At 33.2% G+C, this 19,713-nt stretch overlaps 1 pseudogene; it reads left to right on the top strand.

The window, feature by feature from the left end:
• The first annotated feature begins 3,006 nt into the window (after positions 1 to 3,006).
• LOC105094206 (ubiquitin-conjugating enzyme E2 E3-like) lies at positions 3,007 to 3,603 on the top strand (annotated as a pseudogene).
• Positions 3,604 to 19,713: the final 16,110 nt, after the last annotated feature.

The following is a 19,713-nucleotide window of genomic DNA, read 5'->3' as shown; positions in this document are numbered from 1 at the left end:
GAAGTGGAACAGCTGGATAAAATGATAGTTCTATTTTTATTTTTTTGAGAAACCTCCATACTGTTTTCTATAGTGAATACCCAACCTATATTCCCACCAACAGTGTATGAGGGTTCTCTTTTGAAGGAGACTTACTTTAAATAAGGCATTGGCAATACACACACACAAGCAATGTTACTTAAATAGAAAGGGTTTAATCATATGGTTCACTCAAGGTCTATTAGTAGTCACTATCAGAACTTTGATTCAGATAATAATACATGATCAATGACAAGACAGTAACAAGCAATGAAAAGTTATAAAGCAACCAAGGGAAAAGAACAGAAGAGACAGGACTGATACACAGCACCAGAAATTTCTAAAAAGAAAACCTGAAGCAATTGACTCTGTCAGCTTAAGGTGCTTTCACATTCCTCTTACCCTGGGTGAGAGTTGATTCTGACTAAGCCAGACCAGCAGACAGAGAAGGTTCAATAGAAATAAAAATTGGAAAACTCAGCCTGGCTTGGTAGAATGCAAGAATGGGATCCAGTAGAGTGTTTAGTAAGAGTTTGTCTAAATAAACTTTTTATTTTGGAATAGTTTTAGATTTACTCAAAAATTTCAGAGATAGTACTGAGAATGTCCATATATCACATACCATTTCTTCCATTATAAATAGCTTACATTTGTATGATACATTATCACAATTAATGAACAAATAGTGATACATTATTACTAACTAGCATCCACATTTTATTCAGATTTCCTTAGTGCTTACCAAAAGCTGTTTTCTGTTCCAGAGTTCCATTCAAGATATCACATTAATTTAGTTGTCAGTTTTCCTTAAGCTCCTCTTGGCTGTGACAGTTACTCAGACTGTCCTTGTTTTTGATGACCCTGATAGACTATAGTAGAACTGGCCAGGTACTTTTTTAATGTCCTTCTATTGAGATTTGTCTGTTTTCTCATGATTACACTGGTGTTAGGTGTTTTGGAGAGAAATATCACAGAGGAAAAGTGCTATTCTCATCACTTCTTACCAAAAATACTATTATCAACATGATTCTTCACTGTTGATATTAATCTTGGTTACCTGGTTGAGGTAGTGTTTCAGATTTCTCCACTGAAAGTTACTCTTCTTTCTTCCTTTCCATACTATACCCTTTCAAAGGAAATACCTGTGTATAGCCCATACTTAAGAAGTGAGAAGTTATGCTCCATCTTCTTGAGGATATAGTATCGACATAAATTATTTAAAATTCTACTGCACAGGAAATGTGTCTGTTCTCTCTCATTTATTTATTTGCTCATTTATTTATCAGTATGGACTCATGGATATGTATATATCTTGTACTTTGGGTTATAGTTCAATACTCTATTATTTGGTTACTTAAACCATTCCAGCTCTGGCTATTGAAAGTTCTTTTAGTGGGCTTCTGTATCCCTTTGACATATTCTCATCATTATGTGTATGTGTGTGTTTTGAGCACTTCCTTACTTTCTGACGCTACAAGGTTCTCCCAGCTCATCTTGTATACTTCCTGCCCCAGGCCTAGAATCAGCCATTTCTCCAAGGATCCTTAGTTCCTTTCATTGGAGAATGGTTCTAGAAACCAAGATCTGGATGCTAAGTGTTATTTGTTGCTACTAGGTGTCCTTGCTTCTGGGCTCTCATAGCTAACTGAATACGAAAATACGTGGATGTACGTTAACCTTTGTATATAAATATGCAGACATACTTTGAAGACATTGCAAATTCAGTTCCAGAGCACTGCAATAAAGCAAATATCACAATACAGAAAATCACACAAACTTGGGGGCTTCCCAATGCACATAAAAGTTATGTTTATACTATGCTATGATCTAGTAAATGTGTAATAACATTATGTCTAAAGAAAACAGTATATATACCTTAATGAAAAAATACTTCATTGCTAAAATACGTTAACCATCATCTGAGCCTTCAGAAGGTTGTGGTAGTAGCATCAAGAGTTGCTGATCACAGATCACCATAACAAAGACACCAACAATGAACAAATTTGAAGGACTGTGAGAATTATCAAAATATGACACAGAGACATGAAGTGAGCAAGTTCTGTTGGGAAAATGGCACCGATAAACTTGCTCAGCACAGGGTTACCACAAACATTCAACTTGTAAAAAAGCAATATAAGTGAAGCACAATAAAACAAGGTGTGCCTTTGTCTATAAGTATTCTACCTGTGTCCTTCTGAATCTATAGTAAGCTAAAAATGAGTTTATGCTGATATCTCCAACTGATATTTCCAAATGGATCATTCTAGCCTTTTTTATTTGTATCCTCCAGCTCTAGCAATAAGAGACTTGGCTCTCACCATCTGCCTTCCATCTACCTCTCTGCTCAATTCTAGTATATAGGCATGGTGGCTTCAGCATTTTTATTCCATACCCCCATGGGAAACAAAATTAACTAAAGCACACAGTTTATGTGAGTTTCTTCCTTTGCCTTTAGTCTTGTATCTCTACTCATTTCCAAATTTAATTAAGCCAACAACTTTTCTCCCCATTCCTTTAGTGAGATTGTTTTGTACTTGTTTTATGATTAGATTGTTTTGTCACAGTATGCATTACATTCTGGGATCTGTCAACCTTCTAAATGATTTTTTATTTGCATACATTATAGTTCGTTTTTGTGCCACGGGTTTTGACAATGGCAGAGTGTCAACCATCCATAACTCCAGTATCCCTGCCTCAGCCCAAACCTACCTGCCCCCAAACACAGTCAGTGACCTTGCCCTTAAAAAATAATAACTCCTCTGGAAAAAAATCTTAAGGAGCACAATCCCCTTCTACTTTCAATGTTCCACAATCCCCCGCCCAAGCTTCCTTGGCTTTTTACCCCCTATTCCCTCACTCTCCCACCTTTAGCTGCCTCCACTATCCTAAGAAAGGCTTTTTTTTCCCCCTCTCTCCTGCCCTCACACTGTAAGAGTGCATTAGCAGGCCAGGTACACGGTCGATTTTTTCAAAAAGTAATGTCACAAGATGTCCAATAATAAGCAAAGATCCCATCATGACAGCACCAGCACCAGGAGTGTTAGTTCCGATGCAGACCAGAGAGACGCAGCTGCAGAGCTTAAGGAACAAGGAAAAAAGAAAACCTTCTACCATCCAGCAAAATAAAAACATTAAGCTCCACAGCAAAACCACCCCAAATGTTCCACTAGCGCAAAAAGAATTCAGAAGGACCTAGCTGAAATCAACTTTGATCCTTCTCCTAAAGGAAGTGCTAGATCTAAAAGAGTTAGCATCTACGAATGGAGACTGACCATACCTATTTGGTCCATCAGGTTCTGTGTATGAAGGTGGTGTGTTTTTTCTGGATAGCACATGTTCACCTGATTATCCATTTAAGCCACCAAATGTTACTTTTCACACCAGAATATATATCACAGCAACATCAGCAGTCAAGAAGTCATCTCTCTGGGCATCCTTAAAGACAACTAGAGTCCTGCTTTGACTATTTCAAAGATTTTCCCGTCCATTTGTTCCCTTTCAACAGACTGCAACTCTGTAGACCCTCCGGTTGGAAGCGTAGTTGCTTAGTATTTGACCAACAGAAAAGAACATGACAAGAGATAGGCAACACAATTCACATAATTTGTATGCAGTGTGAAGGATCAGAGGCATCTTCTCACTTTATATATCTTTATAGCCTTTACAATATGGACTTCTGTGTATGTGTTATGCTGCTGATTCTACTCTCTGCTTTTATCCTTTGGAAACTGGGAGACTCCCCTAAAAGGGCAAGTGCTATCAAGAATAGAACTTTGTAGCTGTAGAGTATGGTTAAAACACCTACTTGCAAGTCTTGCTTCTTTGGATATTAAAATCTGTTTTGTAATTATATAAGATACTTGTCTTAAAGTCTGCCAAATATTATAGTGCATTGTGGCTTAACTCATTATCTGCATGAAGTTATAAAAGTAGCCATAGATGACTAGGAATTAGATCATTTGTAGTAAACTCACATCTGTTTCTGAGTATGTGGTTCACACCGTTGTGAAAAATGTTACACCCTTTACTTTTGTCATTTAGTAATTAGAGGATTTTCTCTTATCCTTTGTAGCTCAGAAAGCACCTGTTGTATCATCTCAAATACAATAAATAAGATCCAGAAGGGGAAAAAAATTAAGGGTTTTTGCAAAAGCTTTATAAAATACAGAATTTAAAAAACTATCGTGTAATTGCTTCTTTACATGCTTATAATTTCGTGAGAGCTTACCTATCTTATCATGAATGCCCAGCACATGTCTAGCGCATAGTAGGAGTGCAGTGATCATTTCAGAATAAACATACTAGGCTCAGTTTATCTTAATTAAAATAACCAATACAGAGTTTTCATTTTGAATTTTTTTTCTGATTTTCAAGTTTTTTAATATAAAATATGGAAAGGTAACTAAAAGCTTGAGATTCAATTTATTTTCTATAGGCATATTTGTAATATAACACATTACTTAGCTCTATAGAGTCTTACTAACTCAGAGGGGATTCTGTATACACATAGTGAATATTTCATCATATCTTTGCATATACATTTAAAAATGTAAATAATTTTCAATATCTTAGATTTCCACTTTCGCAATGCTGCAAGAAATTTTGAATAAAGAAATTATATATTTTTATGCTGCAAATAAAAATATTCACAAACTTTATTTCCTACATTTGGAATATGTTGTTTCTACAGATAAACAAGGTCAAGCTTATAATTTTCATAAATGTGATTTTGCAAATTTTATAAAAGCTAAAACTCTTTTTACTGAAAGTAATGAACAGGTGATGGTTACATGCATAATGCAATTTTCACAAATGAAGGTAAATGTAAGTTCATATTTCTGTATTCAAGAAAAATATGAACTAACTCAATAAAGATGAGCAATATTAACCTTGAGGAGTTAACCATCAGAGTGAATGAGGGAAAATAGTATAATTAGCAATATATGAAGGTAGTCATTAAAGTGAACCAAGGCACATAATATAGTTTACAATATAATGTAAACAAAAGCCAAAGTTCCCATAGCAGCACAAACTTTTCTCCAATGTACACATACTGTATTTTGGATTACCAGTTAGAGTTCTAAATTTGTAGTTTCTTATACATGTGAGTAGTAAGGGTATGTCAGCATGGTTCTGAGACCAATAAGGCTTATATATTCAGGTTCAGTGTGTTTAAATTTGCAAGCTTCACACTTAGTTTCCTATATAGTTGACATCCCCTAAAATTATACTGGCATTTCAAGTTAATGCCATGGAATTACATTTATCTCACTTGTGGCAATGTTTGTAAGTACCTTTATTATTTAAGCTTGTATGTTTTAGGATGCATATATTATGTGGTGTGTGAAGTTCAGTTTTTAAAACTTTGATGATTAAATTTAGTAGTGTTAAAATATAAAGTTATATAAATATTAGGAAATCTAATAGTCCTAAATTATTTCACATAAGCAATAAAATAGTAGATATCATAAAATAGTCTTTGCTCATCATGGACAATTATATTGTTACTCTTTCTGCAGGGAAATTTTTTTTCTACAATTCTAGCTCAAATAATCCACTCCATTATAGCTATATCTTTACTTTGTTTATCTTCTTTATAAAATAAAATAGGGCTGTTTAAACTTACATTTACAAAGTTTTCACAATTATTTGCATACTAATTCTCATAAAATTTTTGTGAATGTGCCAGACAAGTGGTACTACAATTACTTGTATTTTACATATGGAAAAAGAGGCAAATACCCAAGGTCACACAAGTAGAACAGATTTGCAATACAATTGTTACTTAACATAATCAACTTCAATTTATATATTATTTATAGATAAATAAATGGAAAGTGGAAACAACTGGGGGAAAATCTTGTATTTTATTTTATACTTACATATTTTATTCATCTAGACATAAATCCTTATTCATTTTTATTAGGAGGCCATAATCAAATGCTTAGAATATTCTGGAGAGTCCTAGTGGCTCTTTATTTCAAAGAGAAATTGAACCTTTCAAGGTTTAACTTACTGAAAGCGTTTGTTCATTTTAAGATGGAAAGAGTTTAAAAGATGCTTTAATTTTACCAGTCTATCCACCCTCAATTTGAATGCCTTCAAATATTTATGTCTTTTGAATTACATTATGAAAGAGTTGGAAGGATTCATCTTTAAGTGAAGATTAGCATGAAGTCTCAAGTTAAATCATTTTGAAATTAGAAATCTCAGTGGCACACAATGAGGCACATAACAGAGCATCTGACATATGGGAGATAATTTTTTACACTTTTAATAGGTAGAATAAACATATAAAGTCTTACCAAACTTTCCAGAAAACATAGGTTTGTATTCCTCCATTAGTTAAAATATATTTATTTGATAAATAAGGGTATAAGACGTCAGAGATACAGGGGAGGATATGGCTTAAGTGGTAGAGTACATGCTTAGCATGCACAAGGTCCTGGGTTCAGTCCCCAGTTTGTCCTCTAAAAGAAATTCAAAATAAATAAATAAATCTAATTATCACCCCCCTCCCAAAAAAAATCAAGAAAAAAAAAAAGTCGGAGATGCCAAAAATAAGGATAAGGGTTAAAATTCCTCTTCAATTAAAAAAGTAACATATAGTAGTAAGAAGGCATATAGATGACATCAATATTTTAGCATTTTCTAGCCCCTAGAATTGTTCTAATTGTGGTACAAATATAAATTTCATGTGTCAGAATACAAATTTTAAAACTGATGTCCGATTTCAGGGGGAAAAATCACCACTTTTGAAGATAATGATAAATATTCAAGTTTTCCTCTATGAATGTAATATTTTTTGTCTAAGTCAACATACTTTACCATTTTTAAACTTTTCTCATCATATTCTTGACAGCAGGTTTTCCAATTTTGACAGCTCTTTAAAAGTAATTTTAACAGCCGAGTGATTTCTCTTCTAAGCAAAGTCAGATTATGTGAAATGTCAATGTAAAAACTATACACTCTGACACATAATCATTTTTAGTTGAATTTACTTATTAATTTTGCTTGCTATTACTAATAAAACATAAGTGCTTAGCTAATTGTATTGCTTTTTGAAATATTTTAAAGGTATTAAAACTGTATCCTTTTCACTACAAAGTGTCTCACTTTATCACAATTAGTTACTCTTCTGAAAATGGAGAGGAGGGAGGAGTAGCAATGCTGGGTAGGTAAGAGGCGATTGAGAGACTTGTTTAAACTGTAAAATGTAATTAATGTTCCTAAATTCTCAAAAGCAAGTCTACTCATTCAACATGAAGCTATTATAAATAAGGTTGCCATGAATATTTGTATACAAGTTTTTGAGTGAACGTATGTTTTTGTTTCTTTGGGGTTCATAGGAATAGAATTGCTGGGTCATCTGGTAACTCTGTGTTTAACATTTTGAGGAACTGACAAACTGTTATACAAGGTGGTTTAGCCATTTTACAATCCCACCAGCAAATGTATCAGTTTCAGTTTCTCCACATCCTTGTCAACACTAGTTATTGTCCATCTTTTCTACTTTAGCCATCCTCATGGGCAAAAAGTAGTATCTCATTGTGGTTTTGATTTGCATTTCCCTGATGACTAATTATGTTGGGAATTTTTTCACATGATAAGTGGCCAGCTTAAAGTTTTCTTTAGAAAAACATCTATTCATATCTTTTGCCCATTTTAAGATTGGGCTCCTTTTTCTTGTTGAGTTGTAAGAGTTCTTTATATGCTCCAAATACATGCCCTTTGTTAAATATGTGATTGACAGATATTTTCTCCCAATCTATGGGTCAGAATATTCTTTTAACCTTAAATTAATTATATTTTAAGATACAGCTATGTGAAATGATTTTGTGTGTGTGTATGAATGTGTGTGTGTTTGTGGGTTTGGGAAGGGATGTTAATTCACCTGACAATTACCTTGCACTTGAGAATAGAACAAGACAAACCCAGTTCCTACATTTGAGTAATATGCTTGTTTTCATATTATGCAAATTAAACAAAGTAGGTGGAAGGAATTTTGAGTGCCCTTAGTTTCTCCACATTCTCTATTTTGTCTTTTCCACTCTCTGCCCCTTAGTCTATGGATGCAAATAGGGAGCTGAAATAGAGAGAAATTGGGCATTTCTTAAAATGCTGTTATAATGACAAAATAAAAACATGTGTACTGACGTAAGTGTTAAAAGAAACAAACTTAACAAATCAGCTTTTTCAAATTGAGTTTGGGAATAAGATCTTCCTCAAAACATCCTAGAAGAATGCAGCTTTATCACAAGTTATTCCCAGGCTTTTAGAAGAGAACAAGAATCTAAAACAAATAATAAAGGTAAAGATTTTTGTGAAGAAAACTACCAAAAACCTAGGTCAGCACGATATGTTTGCTCTATGTTAACAGAATGCATTTTTCAGGTGATGGATCTCAAAGTCTTGAATCTTACCATTATAGACTGTAGGGAGCAATGATATGTATATACGTGCCCGTATTTATCCTTAATGTCACCGCACAGAACTTAATGCATTTAACAACCCTGTGTTAAATACTTGTTATGCACAGACACAAAATGCAACAAGGAACAAAGCAGACACAGCCCCTGTTTCATTCTCTCAAGAGACTCAGTTTAACTGATTAAGTCCTATCTCTGGAGAGCAGAAGTGCCTAGCATAATAGACCCTTATTAGATGTGTGTTCATTCGTGGCCACTGAATTATATAATACATACACAAAATAAAGTAAGACAAAAGCTCTGCCTTCAATAAGTTTAAAGTCTATTTATTATGACAGCCTGAAAAACAGATAGTATCACCAAAGTGTGATACATATCATGATAGAGGCAAATACAGCACTTCACCCAGTCTGCAAAGCAGGAGGTGGTTAAAATAAGATTTTTATCAAGAAAGTGACAGCTAAGCTGAAACTTCAAGGAGAGAGGTTGAAAAGTTGAAAAAGGAGTCGAAGTATTCTGGACCAAGGGAGAAGTAGGTACAAAGGTCCAGAGGGGAAAGAGATCATCAACACATTCCTTCTGATTGTAATTTTAAACATTTCAGAATAGGTAAATTTAAATTACTCTTATTCATCCAAATGAAGTTTATAAATAGCCACTGACTAGCATCCTTTTTCAATTGAGAAATCTAGAATCTGTAAGAAGATTAGATTATTACGTGCCTGATATCAGAATCTTTGAAATTAACTAGTACATGGCATTGTTGATAGGACAGACCAGAAGCATCAGAGAGGAAAAAGACATCATTAATTATTACTTCCCCAATCCATCAGACACCATACAATCTGTAAACAATTTTTAAAAATTAAAACTTAGTAAAATGTTGTCTTTAGGCAGCCCTCCCCAAATCTTTACTTATTCATCCATCTATTCATTAAACAACTTATATCAACCAGGGCCTTGTTATAAGCCCTGAGATTATCACAAACTAAGATAAAAGACAAAGCTCTGATACCATGGAGTTTCTAGTAGGAAAGACAAACAGCAAGTGACATAAATAATACATTTGTTAAAAGATTAGGAGAAAAATAAAGCAGGGAAGAGTCACAGGAAGCATGGCGGAAGGGTTGAATTTTGATCATATGGTCTATAAGGACTCATTGTCCTCTAGGTAAAGGAAGGGAGTGAGTCCTGTGTAGCTGCCTGCATGACTGAGGGAGGGGAAACTTTCACCACAGAGGGAAGAGGAAATGCAAAGGCCCTGTGACAGGAGCAGTCTGTGTATAACTGAGACAGTTGGGAAGCTAGAATGGCTAGAGAGAACAATGGAGGAAGAGGGTAAATGGTTATGATGAAATCAGAAGGGTAAGGAAGAGCACACAGGTCACACAGGGCCTTGTATATCTTTGTAAGGATTTTGGCTTTTAGCCTGAATGAAATAAGAAAACAGTAGGAGGCTGAGCAGAGAAATGAGATTATGTGAGTTCGATTTGAAAATATCCTTGCTACTGGCAGAATTAAAAAAAAAAAAAAGCTAAAGAGAGACACGGGCAGAAGCAGAGTCTGTTGTAATAACCCAAGTGAGATATGGGGAGTGGCTTGGACCTGAGTTATGGCAATGAGGATGGCAAGAAATGAGTGAATTTTGTATACATTTTGAAAAGAGCACCAACAGAAATTACTGACAAACTGGATGTTGTATGTGAAAGAGAGGTAACAGCCAAAGACAATTCTAAGGAATTTTGGTTTGTGCAAATGGAAGAATGGAGTTGCTTTTCCCTGAAAAGGAAGAGACTGGGTGAAGAGCAGCTTGAGGGAGAATCCCAGAAGGTTGCTTCTGGACACATTGAACTTAAGATGTAAATTTGCTGTCTGAGTGGAGATGTCTTGTGGGTGGCTGTAAATAATGGAATTCACAAAAGAAATCTGAACTGATCATTTATATTTATATTTTTATATATGTGTATCAGCTTATATATTATATTTTATATGTAAGTATATTTTACATAATTTATATTTTTATATTATTACTATATTAAACATATGCTTATATATTATATCAATGGAAATTGAAGCCTTGATAGTGAATTAAGTCCAACAAAGTAGTTATTAAGGATAGAAAAGAGAATTGATGTATTTACTGAACCTAAGGACACTGCAGCATTTGGAAGTCAGGAAAATTGGGAGGAAAAAAAATCTGAGATGGAACATTCAGAGGGAGGAAAACAAAACAAACATAAAACACAACCACACTGCAAGTTTGTTGTTCTGGAAGCCAAGTAAAGAAAAGGGGGAAAAAATGCTTTAAGGAGATGGTGATCAATTTGGTTATATGTTAACAAGAGTTCAAGTAAGATGAGGCCTGAGAACAGACCACTGGAGTTAGCAACAAGGAGTTCATGGTTGACCTTGATAAAAGTCATTTCAGTAGAATGCTGGTGCTAAAAAAAATCTGTTTGGAATGGATTAAAGAAAGAATAGGAGGGAGAAATTGGAAACCATGCTTAGAAACTTCTTTTTCAAGTTTTATTTTAAAAAGAATGAGAGAAAAGGAAAGGTTGTAAAGGGAATGAGCCAGAAGGGGAAGTAAAGTCAAAAGTGAGTTTCTTAGGCATGCAAGAAATAGCAGCATGTATATGTGTTGATGTGAACCATCCAGTGTCAGAGGAAACGTATATGGTGCAGGAAAGAGGAGAATTGCTAGACCCACCTCAGAGAGTCGGTGGCAACGGGACAGAATCTAGCACACTAGTTGAGGGCTGGCCTCCTTTTCTAGGAGTATGGTAATAAAAAGTCAAGTAAATTTGCACATGTAGAGTTACATCAATAGATGTAGAGGTAAGAGCTCATGAAATGTCTCTTCTGCTTGCTTCAATTTTCTTAGTGGAGTAGAAATCGCAGTCAACAGCTTAGATGATGATGAGGAAAGAAGTGTCAGAGATTTGAAGTGAGATATAGAATATTAATGAGCCAGGAAAGTGCAGTATGATCTCTAGACAGCATGAAGGAGCCGCTTGTGAAAAGTGATCCTAAATTTAAGGTGAGATCAGTCAGTGTTGTTTTGGGTTTTTTTTTCTCTAACTGCATTCAGTTGCCGGTGGGCAAATGTTGACTAGGTTAAGGGTTTGATTTAACAGAAGTGGTGCTTTATCCCACTAAGCATGATGAAGCAAGAGTAGGGCAAGGAGTGGATGGTGTTTGCTGGTGAGTGATTATCACTGATAGAAGGTCTTTAGAAAGTCATACCAGTTTAAAGTCAAGACATATTCTTAGCATTTTTAGATTTCATCATTCTAAATGTTATGGTACTCCTTGGCAGGACAGAACAAACACAAAGTTTTATATGAAACTTTTCATTTTATGGTTCTAGAAAAGATGCTTTTATTCTCTGCTAGTCTTTAAATTGCATCATTTGAAAACCAGAACCCTTCATTATCAGTACAAGTATTAGGATAAAGGTTTTTCTAGAATAGCAAAAAGTTTTTTTAAAAAAAATCAAAGAACTAGTAATGTTAAATTATCCCTGAGCGCACATTATTTAGTTCCTCGTTAACTTAATTGTTTTCCAGTGAAAGTGGAATGTGCAATATGCAAATTAAATAATATTACATGTCAGAGTTTGAAAGAAATATTCATTTAACATTGGAAGAGGGTTTTTTTTCTTTCCAAAGGAAATCTTGTTCATTTATTTTGCAAGAATTTTTGTTTGTCGCTATTTGTTTAAAACATAATACAATTGTGAGACCCAGTGCCTGCTGGCAAAGTTGGAATAGCTGTCAGCAGGAAATGGCAAACTAATAATAAGTGCTGGTAAAATATTTATATTATAGTTTACTGGGAAGCTGAATGTAGTTTTGTATTTCATTAGTGCTTGAGGCAATACATAGTAACATAGCTGTGCTTCAAAATAAGTGGATAGAATTCTAAATACTATAGTAACTTATCTTTCAACTATCTGCAGAGAAGAGAAAGAATTAATAATAATAAAGCCTTTTACAAGTTGAAATTTAAGAAATTTTAAACGCAGTCCATAGGGCAGTAATTAGCAGCATCTCACATTCAGTGTTATTGGACACTAGGCTGTTGGATCAACCACTTCTGTATGAGGCCTAGTAATTTAGCTCTGGTTCATAATTTTCAATAACAGAGCTATTCAAGAGGGAGGGGTGGTCCTAAACCACCAAAGAACTCAGAAGTATGGTGATGTTCAAGTACAACACTGTGTTTATGTACTCCCCAAAGTGTATCAAAGCTCAGATCCAGAGAAATAAAAGAAAAGTCAAACAAAACAAGCATTAGACTGCGTAAAATAAGGTATGGACAAGGCAAACAGGTGAGGCATTGTTTAGGTGGCTAAGGTAGATCAATATCTATTCTTCCAAGCCAGGAATCCTGCCTGCTTTCCTCTGGCGCTCTGCGGATCATCTTACGGCTTGCAGACAGACTGTCGCCTAAACCCAACTGACAGACAACCTATTTCACCCCTGTAAAAATCATACCCATCTTCTTTCTTTGTGGTTCACTGAGGAGAGAAAAAAATATAACTGCCAAAATAAAATGATTACCAGATTGGTTTTACCACATTTTAACATCCCTTTTCATGAACTATAATTATGCAAGACTGGCTCCTAATTTCTCTTTCATACATATTTTTAATTTATTCAATGAAATGTAAGTATATTGTGAGCATAATAATGTGTATACATGTGTGTACATGTGTGTGTATGCAGAGGTGGCCAAATTTATCGAAACAGTAAATAAACACATGTAAAGTATCTTGCACATAATAATCACTCAGTAAATATTAGTTAATATTAATATTCCTACCATAATTTTTAAAACACAACAGAGGGATTCATAAAGAATCAACTGAAAAATGAGAGAATAGATGTTTACAATTATAATTCATAGGCTAGAGGTAATATTTCAGTAATTTTGAAGACATTTAACAAGTTCATGATAGCTGAACTTTGAGTAAATGATAGAAAATTAGATTATGTTTTGTGACGTAGTACCATCAATTTGCTTTCTTCTGACAAACTACAAGTTCAGGCATAACCATTAGTTATCTTAGTTTTCCTATATAAAGTTTTAATTCTCGTGGGAAAATCAAAATCAGAAATGTTTTCTCAAAAATAAGTATTATACTTTGGTTATGTCAAAAATAACCAAAATACAAAACCTGTCTCCTACTTCCACAGGGCTTTAAAAAAATTATTCAAACTTCCTTGCAAATTGAGCATCACATAAAATTTTTTACTTTACATGTATAATTTTTATGGTGTTATTTTTTTCGCTTCATAAATTTAACCAGAAAGGAGATTGCCTTTACTATAGTAAAAGCAATGGTACTTGCTATAATAACAAAAGCTCTGTGTAAAGAAGAAATTATAACAAAGATTACTTAACAAAATCTAAACTATAAAAAATGGACACAATCCTCCTAATTCTGCTTTGGGAAGTGGGAGACGTTCGTATGTTTTACTTTTCAATACAGTATTTACTGAGACATAATTTTTCATACATGTACAATAATTTATAGGTTTCATTTTATCCAGATTTTTGTATCAAAATCCACCCTGCTTTTTTTACCCTCTAGGTTGACTAACAAAAGGAATGACAATTTTAATAAAATATTTAAAATACCAAAAAATCAAGACAAGTCCTTATTTTAGTAGTTATAGAGCTTTTGTCTTAATCATGGAAGTGGAAAAGGTCATATTTTGTAGACTAGTGCATATCATATCTCTGAGTAATAAGAATATGTCTTTTCATCACTGCTACAGTTTTCTGCTTACCTCTTTATGGTGGGAGAAATGTAATTCACTTGTCAGATTGAAATGTTTGATATAAATTCTTATCCTACCTTTTGAACTAGTATTTCTGAAACACTACATTGTAAACAAATGGCATGTTTAATTAAACAACTACTCAACTACTAACTGAATAAGAGAATATGATTGTATTAATTTAACAGCAAGTCATGTGACCAGAATTTAAAGAAACCATTAATTCAGCAAGAATGTATGATTATACTAATTTAAAATCAAGACATGTAGCTGGCATATAAACAAAATATTTTAAGTTCCTGTTCAGGATATCAAAAGAGTTTTCTTTTAAGAATTAAAACTAATATGATTTAGAAAATATTAGTTTACATGGAAATTTCTTCTGTAACTTACTAATCTATGTACAAAGCTGAATTTTAAAGTCAACTTACAGCTTACTCTAATGCTAAAAATTTGTTTTAAATATAAATATATAAATATAAATATAAATATAAATATAAAATTGTGATTTTCCAAGAGATTCACTTTACTTTCCTATAGGATTGATTTTTCACAGTTACAAGTTAGCAGTTCCAGAAGATACTAGCTCTGTTCTAACAAGAATGAAAATATGGTGATGTAAACTTAGCTGAATAATTAGGCAAACTTTATCATACATGATTACATATATGCATAAATGTTTATGTATATATGTATATAAATATACATATTTAGTATAAATATGATTTTTTAAAGTTAAGGATTAATTTTACCTTCAAATTTTAAAATATTAAATACCACATTTGCTGTAATCACTTAAAGGCATTTGATGCTGAAGGTCAATCCCTTTTTACTCATTTGTGGGAACAAAGAAAACTTTAAAAAATCATTTGGGTTCTGACCTAATCAAAACCATAAGTTGTTATTTTTAAAACATGCATTGTTAGGATCCTAATTATCTTATTTGTGTTTGTTTAGATAGATAAACAGATGAAACGTTTCTAATCCAGATGTAACAATCTCAGCACTGTCATTTACCTTTCAAGGATCATAGAATTTTTGCTTTTAACACATTCCCTTGAGTACCTACATGTTTTCATTATAAACCAGTAGTTGAGAAAACATGTCAGATGCTAAATTCAAAATCTACCATGCAGGAAACATGGAGAAATGTAACAACTGTTTTGGGAGAAAATGTCTTGAAGTCAACTTACATAAAATCTTTAAAGGTTTGCCAATGAATTATAATTAGCATTTACATTACAACTGCAAGTGCTAAATAATTTCTGCTTGACTACTATAGGGCTGAAATTATTTTTGTCAAATATTCACAAAAACTTAAGCTTAAATGTCTGTTGTGTAATATAAAAGTTTAGTGTTACAAACACAGAATTTATAATGTCAATTTAAGTTATGAAACAAAAGGAACACATTAGTTTAAACCTTTTAAATACTTAATATATTATATGAAGCTCATAAAGAACATGTAGCATTCAATGTAATTTCTGATATGAATGTCCAATAACTTGTATGTCCAAGTAGACTGAAAACTTAGAAATTCTCCTAGAGGTTCACATTTACTAGACTAAATAAAATGAATGTTTTAGGATGCCTGTGTAAAGGTCAAAATAACTCTAATCATTTGCTCTGTAAACACTTCCTCCTCTTCATCAATCATTATTTTAAAATATAAAGAAAATTATTTATATAATGCAAACAATATAATCAATGAACTGTTTTATGCAAATATAAATAATGCAAAACAACTGAGCTTTAGGTGCATAACACCTAAAATATTTAGTCATGGTTTTATATGACTACACACACTAATTTATTTCTACTTAATAAAATAATGAAAGTGTGATTTTACTTTCTAAAATGTATGTTTGCAAACATTTTCTCTCACAGAATTGTTCAGTTAAATAGCACGCATTTCCAATTAAAGAACGAGTGTATTTATGAATATTCATTTTTCTACACTTATTTATTTAATAAAGGCTAAAGTTGGTTAGGCTAGAATAGAAACAAAAATTATGTCATTTTGAACTCTATAACCTCTTTTAATTTGCAAACAGGTAATTATATGAAAACTTGTAGAATGCACTAAAAAAGCAATTGAAAAACAAACATTTCACAAAAGAATTATTAATTAGTGTTATAACCACTAAAAACAGAAGCTTGCACATGAATATATAACCATCTAAAGAATGTCGGTCTTTAACGTCACTTAATTACTAAAATGGTCATTTAAGAAATCTTAATGAGTATCACAAACATATCCTTTGATTAAACATTAATAATAAGGGGCAATTTAATTTCTAATAAAATAGCAAAATGTAAGACCAATTTCATATATGCATATTAATTATAAGAAAATAATTAAAATATTTATGCATACCAAAATATTATCAATATAATTAAAAATACCCTTAGTGTAAATGAACCCATTAATCTACACAGCCAGTGTAACACATTATTGGTATTATGAAAATGTGAGTGTTGAGTGCTGGTTGCTATCATTTGTGACTTGTTGGGTAAAGTGTAAAATAAGCAGTTTGAATCGATTCCTTTAACCATGATGAATAAATACCATCATGAAAACATTAAAAATCTGTCTTTTGGAGAGTGCCTAGGAATCCATGTGCAAAACAGATTTTAATATAAGGAACTCTTTCATAAGTAAAGTGGAACCTTAGGAAAAGTCGTATTTTGGAGTCATAGCAAAGCTTGCATTGTGTGTAGTTTACTGTCACAGCAACTCTTCATAAAAAAATTCTTAAATCTAAGGTTGTCAATCTGCTGTTTTCTGAGTACTGTAGTCACTTAGAAATAGCAGTTAGCAATGAAAAAACCTCTTAAGAGCATTGACTTTTATACTTTATTCTAACAAAACAATTCACTATTTACTTATTTTACAGTTAATCTCCATGCAAAATCTGAAAGTATGCTCTCAATAACAACTATAATAAAAGAATGTTGGGATAATGACAGAAGATGATAAAAGCTAGGAAAATGCTCATTTGAGGATATAATCTCTTTCATATATACAAGCTTCAAGTAGAAATAAAGTAAGATAAATGCTCCACAAAAAGTTACCCAGAGAATTCCTACAGAACAAAAATTTACCAAAAAGTGGCAGAAAGCCTTCCTAGACTCCAATCTCTGTTGATAAAGGCTTTCTAATATGAGATAGAGAGCTTTATACAATTATGTGCAAATACATTTTGTAGGCAAAAGTTCCTCACCATCTTTAACTAATTGATGAAATATTAGAGAATAGTCATAAGACAGTTTTGTTGGTGGAAGTGTTTGGTTAGTGAGGTAAATATAACACTATGTGTTCAGCAAACCCATTATTTTTACTCCTAAACACACAAGTAAATTATATTCGCAAACCTTCCCTGCAATTAGGTTGGGCCTAATGTGACTGACTTCAGGCCAGTAAAATAGGTATTATCTTTCATAATCCTCAACAAGATTTCTTCTGTCCCTACCCAATGCAGAGTATCCAGTGGAGGACTCCAGGGCTCTGGAAGATGGCAGAGCCATTCTTGGGTCCCTGAATGACTGAATGAAACTGTATGAAACAAAAAACCACCCACTCTCTACCTGACCCACACTGAAGTGTGACATAAATGAGTGATAAATCTTGATAGTATTAAGCCACTGAGACTTGAGAAAGTCTAGAATATTATTCATTTTTATCTAGTCCTCAAAATATTATGAATAATAGGAGTTATAGAGGATAAAAATAAAATTTTGTACTTCAGTGGAAAGCAAAAGTGGTAATTGTACAGGGTCTAAATACTGGAGTAGGAATTGTTCTTAAAAACTGTATGATCTTAAGTATTTTACAATTGGTCTGTGTCAAAGTCTTGCTTCCCCAGTCATGTGCTGAACCTGTGTCATCTTATTATAAGAATATTGTTATTACTCTTAGTGATATATGCTTAAAGCATTAGCTAATATTCATTTGTCACCATACTTTGGGCTGAGTGCTAAGCACTTTATATGAATTATCTCATTTAATTTCAAAGTGACCCTATGAGGGAGTTTTGACAATATACTAATTTTATGAAGGAAACTGCTGTCTGTAAAAGTTAAGATAATCTCACAGCTAATAAGTTGTGAATCCAGTACTCAGAGTCTTTTTAACTCCATGGCCATCCTGTTAATATATAATATTGCATTGAGGGTAATATTTGATCCTAACCAATTATTACTTGAGCAATTCTAATTTACTTCAATAACTATCCTACCCACAAACAGAATCATATGGTTGTATGTTCATTGCGTAGGTCATAGGAAAGGCTGACAGGAAGGGTGGACCTTAGTAAATACATTATAATCCTGGGCCTGCTCATCATGGTAGAAACCTTACACCTTGATTTTATCAACATGCCAAAATGTATTCATCTATCAAAGGCAGATGTACAGTAATCACCAAATCAAAACTGTAATGTTTTGACCCAGAAATCAAATTATTCATTTATGATGAATAACTTAAATGAAAGTAACTTCCCTGAAGGCCTGGGACATAATTACTCACCTAAAGGTAACTACTGTCATAAGTAAAATATTTGAAATTCATGTGATTAGTGTGTATTCTGGGAACAGATACTTTGGAAGCCAAATAATGATCTGAATATTGCTTGGAAAAAATAGATTCAAAATGAAGGTATTTTTGTGGATAGAATGTTTAACAGCATCAAGTTTAAATATCCTGATATCCATTCACAATAAGAATGGCCTTTCATTGGACTGAAGTCTAATGGAATTGAGTCCATTCCCTCATCTCTGAACCATATTTGGATAGACTCTGCCTACATTGCTTCTAACTTTCATCTGCTTTCATGGCTAAAATTCTTTCCATGGATATGTCAATACCTTCAATTAGTTTATGTCAAACCCTGCTGCACAGGAATTTATCTGTTCTTTTAAGGAAACTGTGTACACATCCTTGTGCTGGTTGTGTTGCTCTGGAAATTTAACAATCAAAAGGCAATCTCACCTGTGTCCTTTATTTCAAATTTCTTGCTAATACCTCTCTCATTATAATTTATAAGAACAAAAAACAGCGACAAGAATTAAAAGATAATGTTCTATGAAAAATCATGCCTATTTGTGAGAAATGAGTGAGGATGAATAACAGCAGCTCTTCTCTTTTTCTTTCACTTACGGTAGAAACAGTATATCCACAAAATTCAGTTAATCATCTTAACCATCTTGATTGCTGGGGTAGAACTCTCCAAACTCTTCCTACAACAGGCACCATGTTTTTCTTCATGATAGTACCAATCCCCATACTAAGCTAGAACTTTTGCTCTGGAAGGTGTGGCCCCGAATAAATCAATGCTGGCAGATGATGCTATGCCAGATGCACCCTGTGAATGAAAACTAAGCTTGTTCAAGCTTTATGCTGCCACAGTCCCGTGCATTTCAAGAGCGAAGTCCAGTGCCACCGTCCTAATGTTCTCTCATCCAACTAGGCAAGTGCC

Source organism: Camelus dromedarius, chromosome 5 (assembly GCF_036321535.1).
Source record: "Camelus dromedarius isolate mCamDro1 chromosome 5, mCamDro1.pat, whole genome shotgun sequence".
NCBI classification, from domain to species: domain Eukaryota; kingdom Metazoa; phylum Chordata; class Mammalia; order Artiodactyla; family Camelidae; genus Camelus; species Camelus dromedarius.
This window is presented reverse-complemented; position numbering and strand designations above follow the sequence as displayed.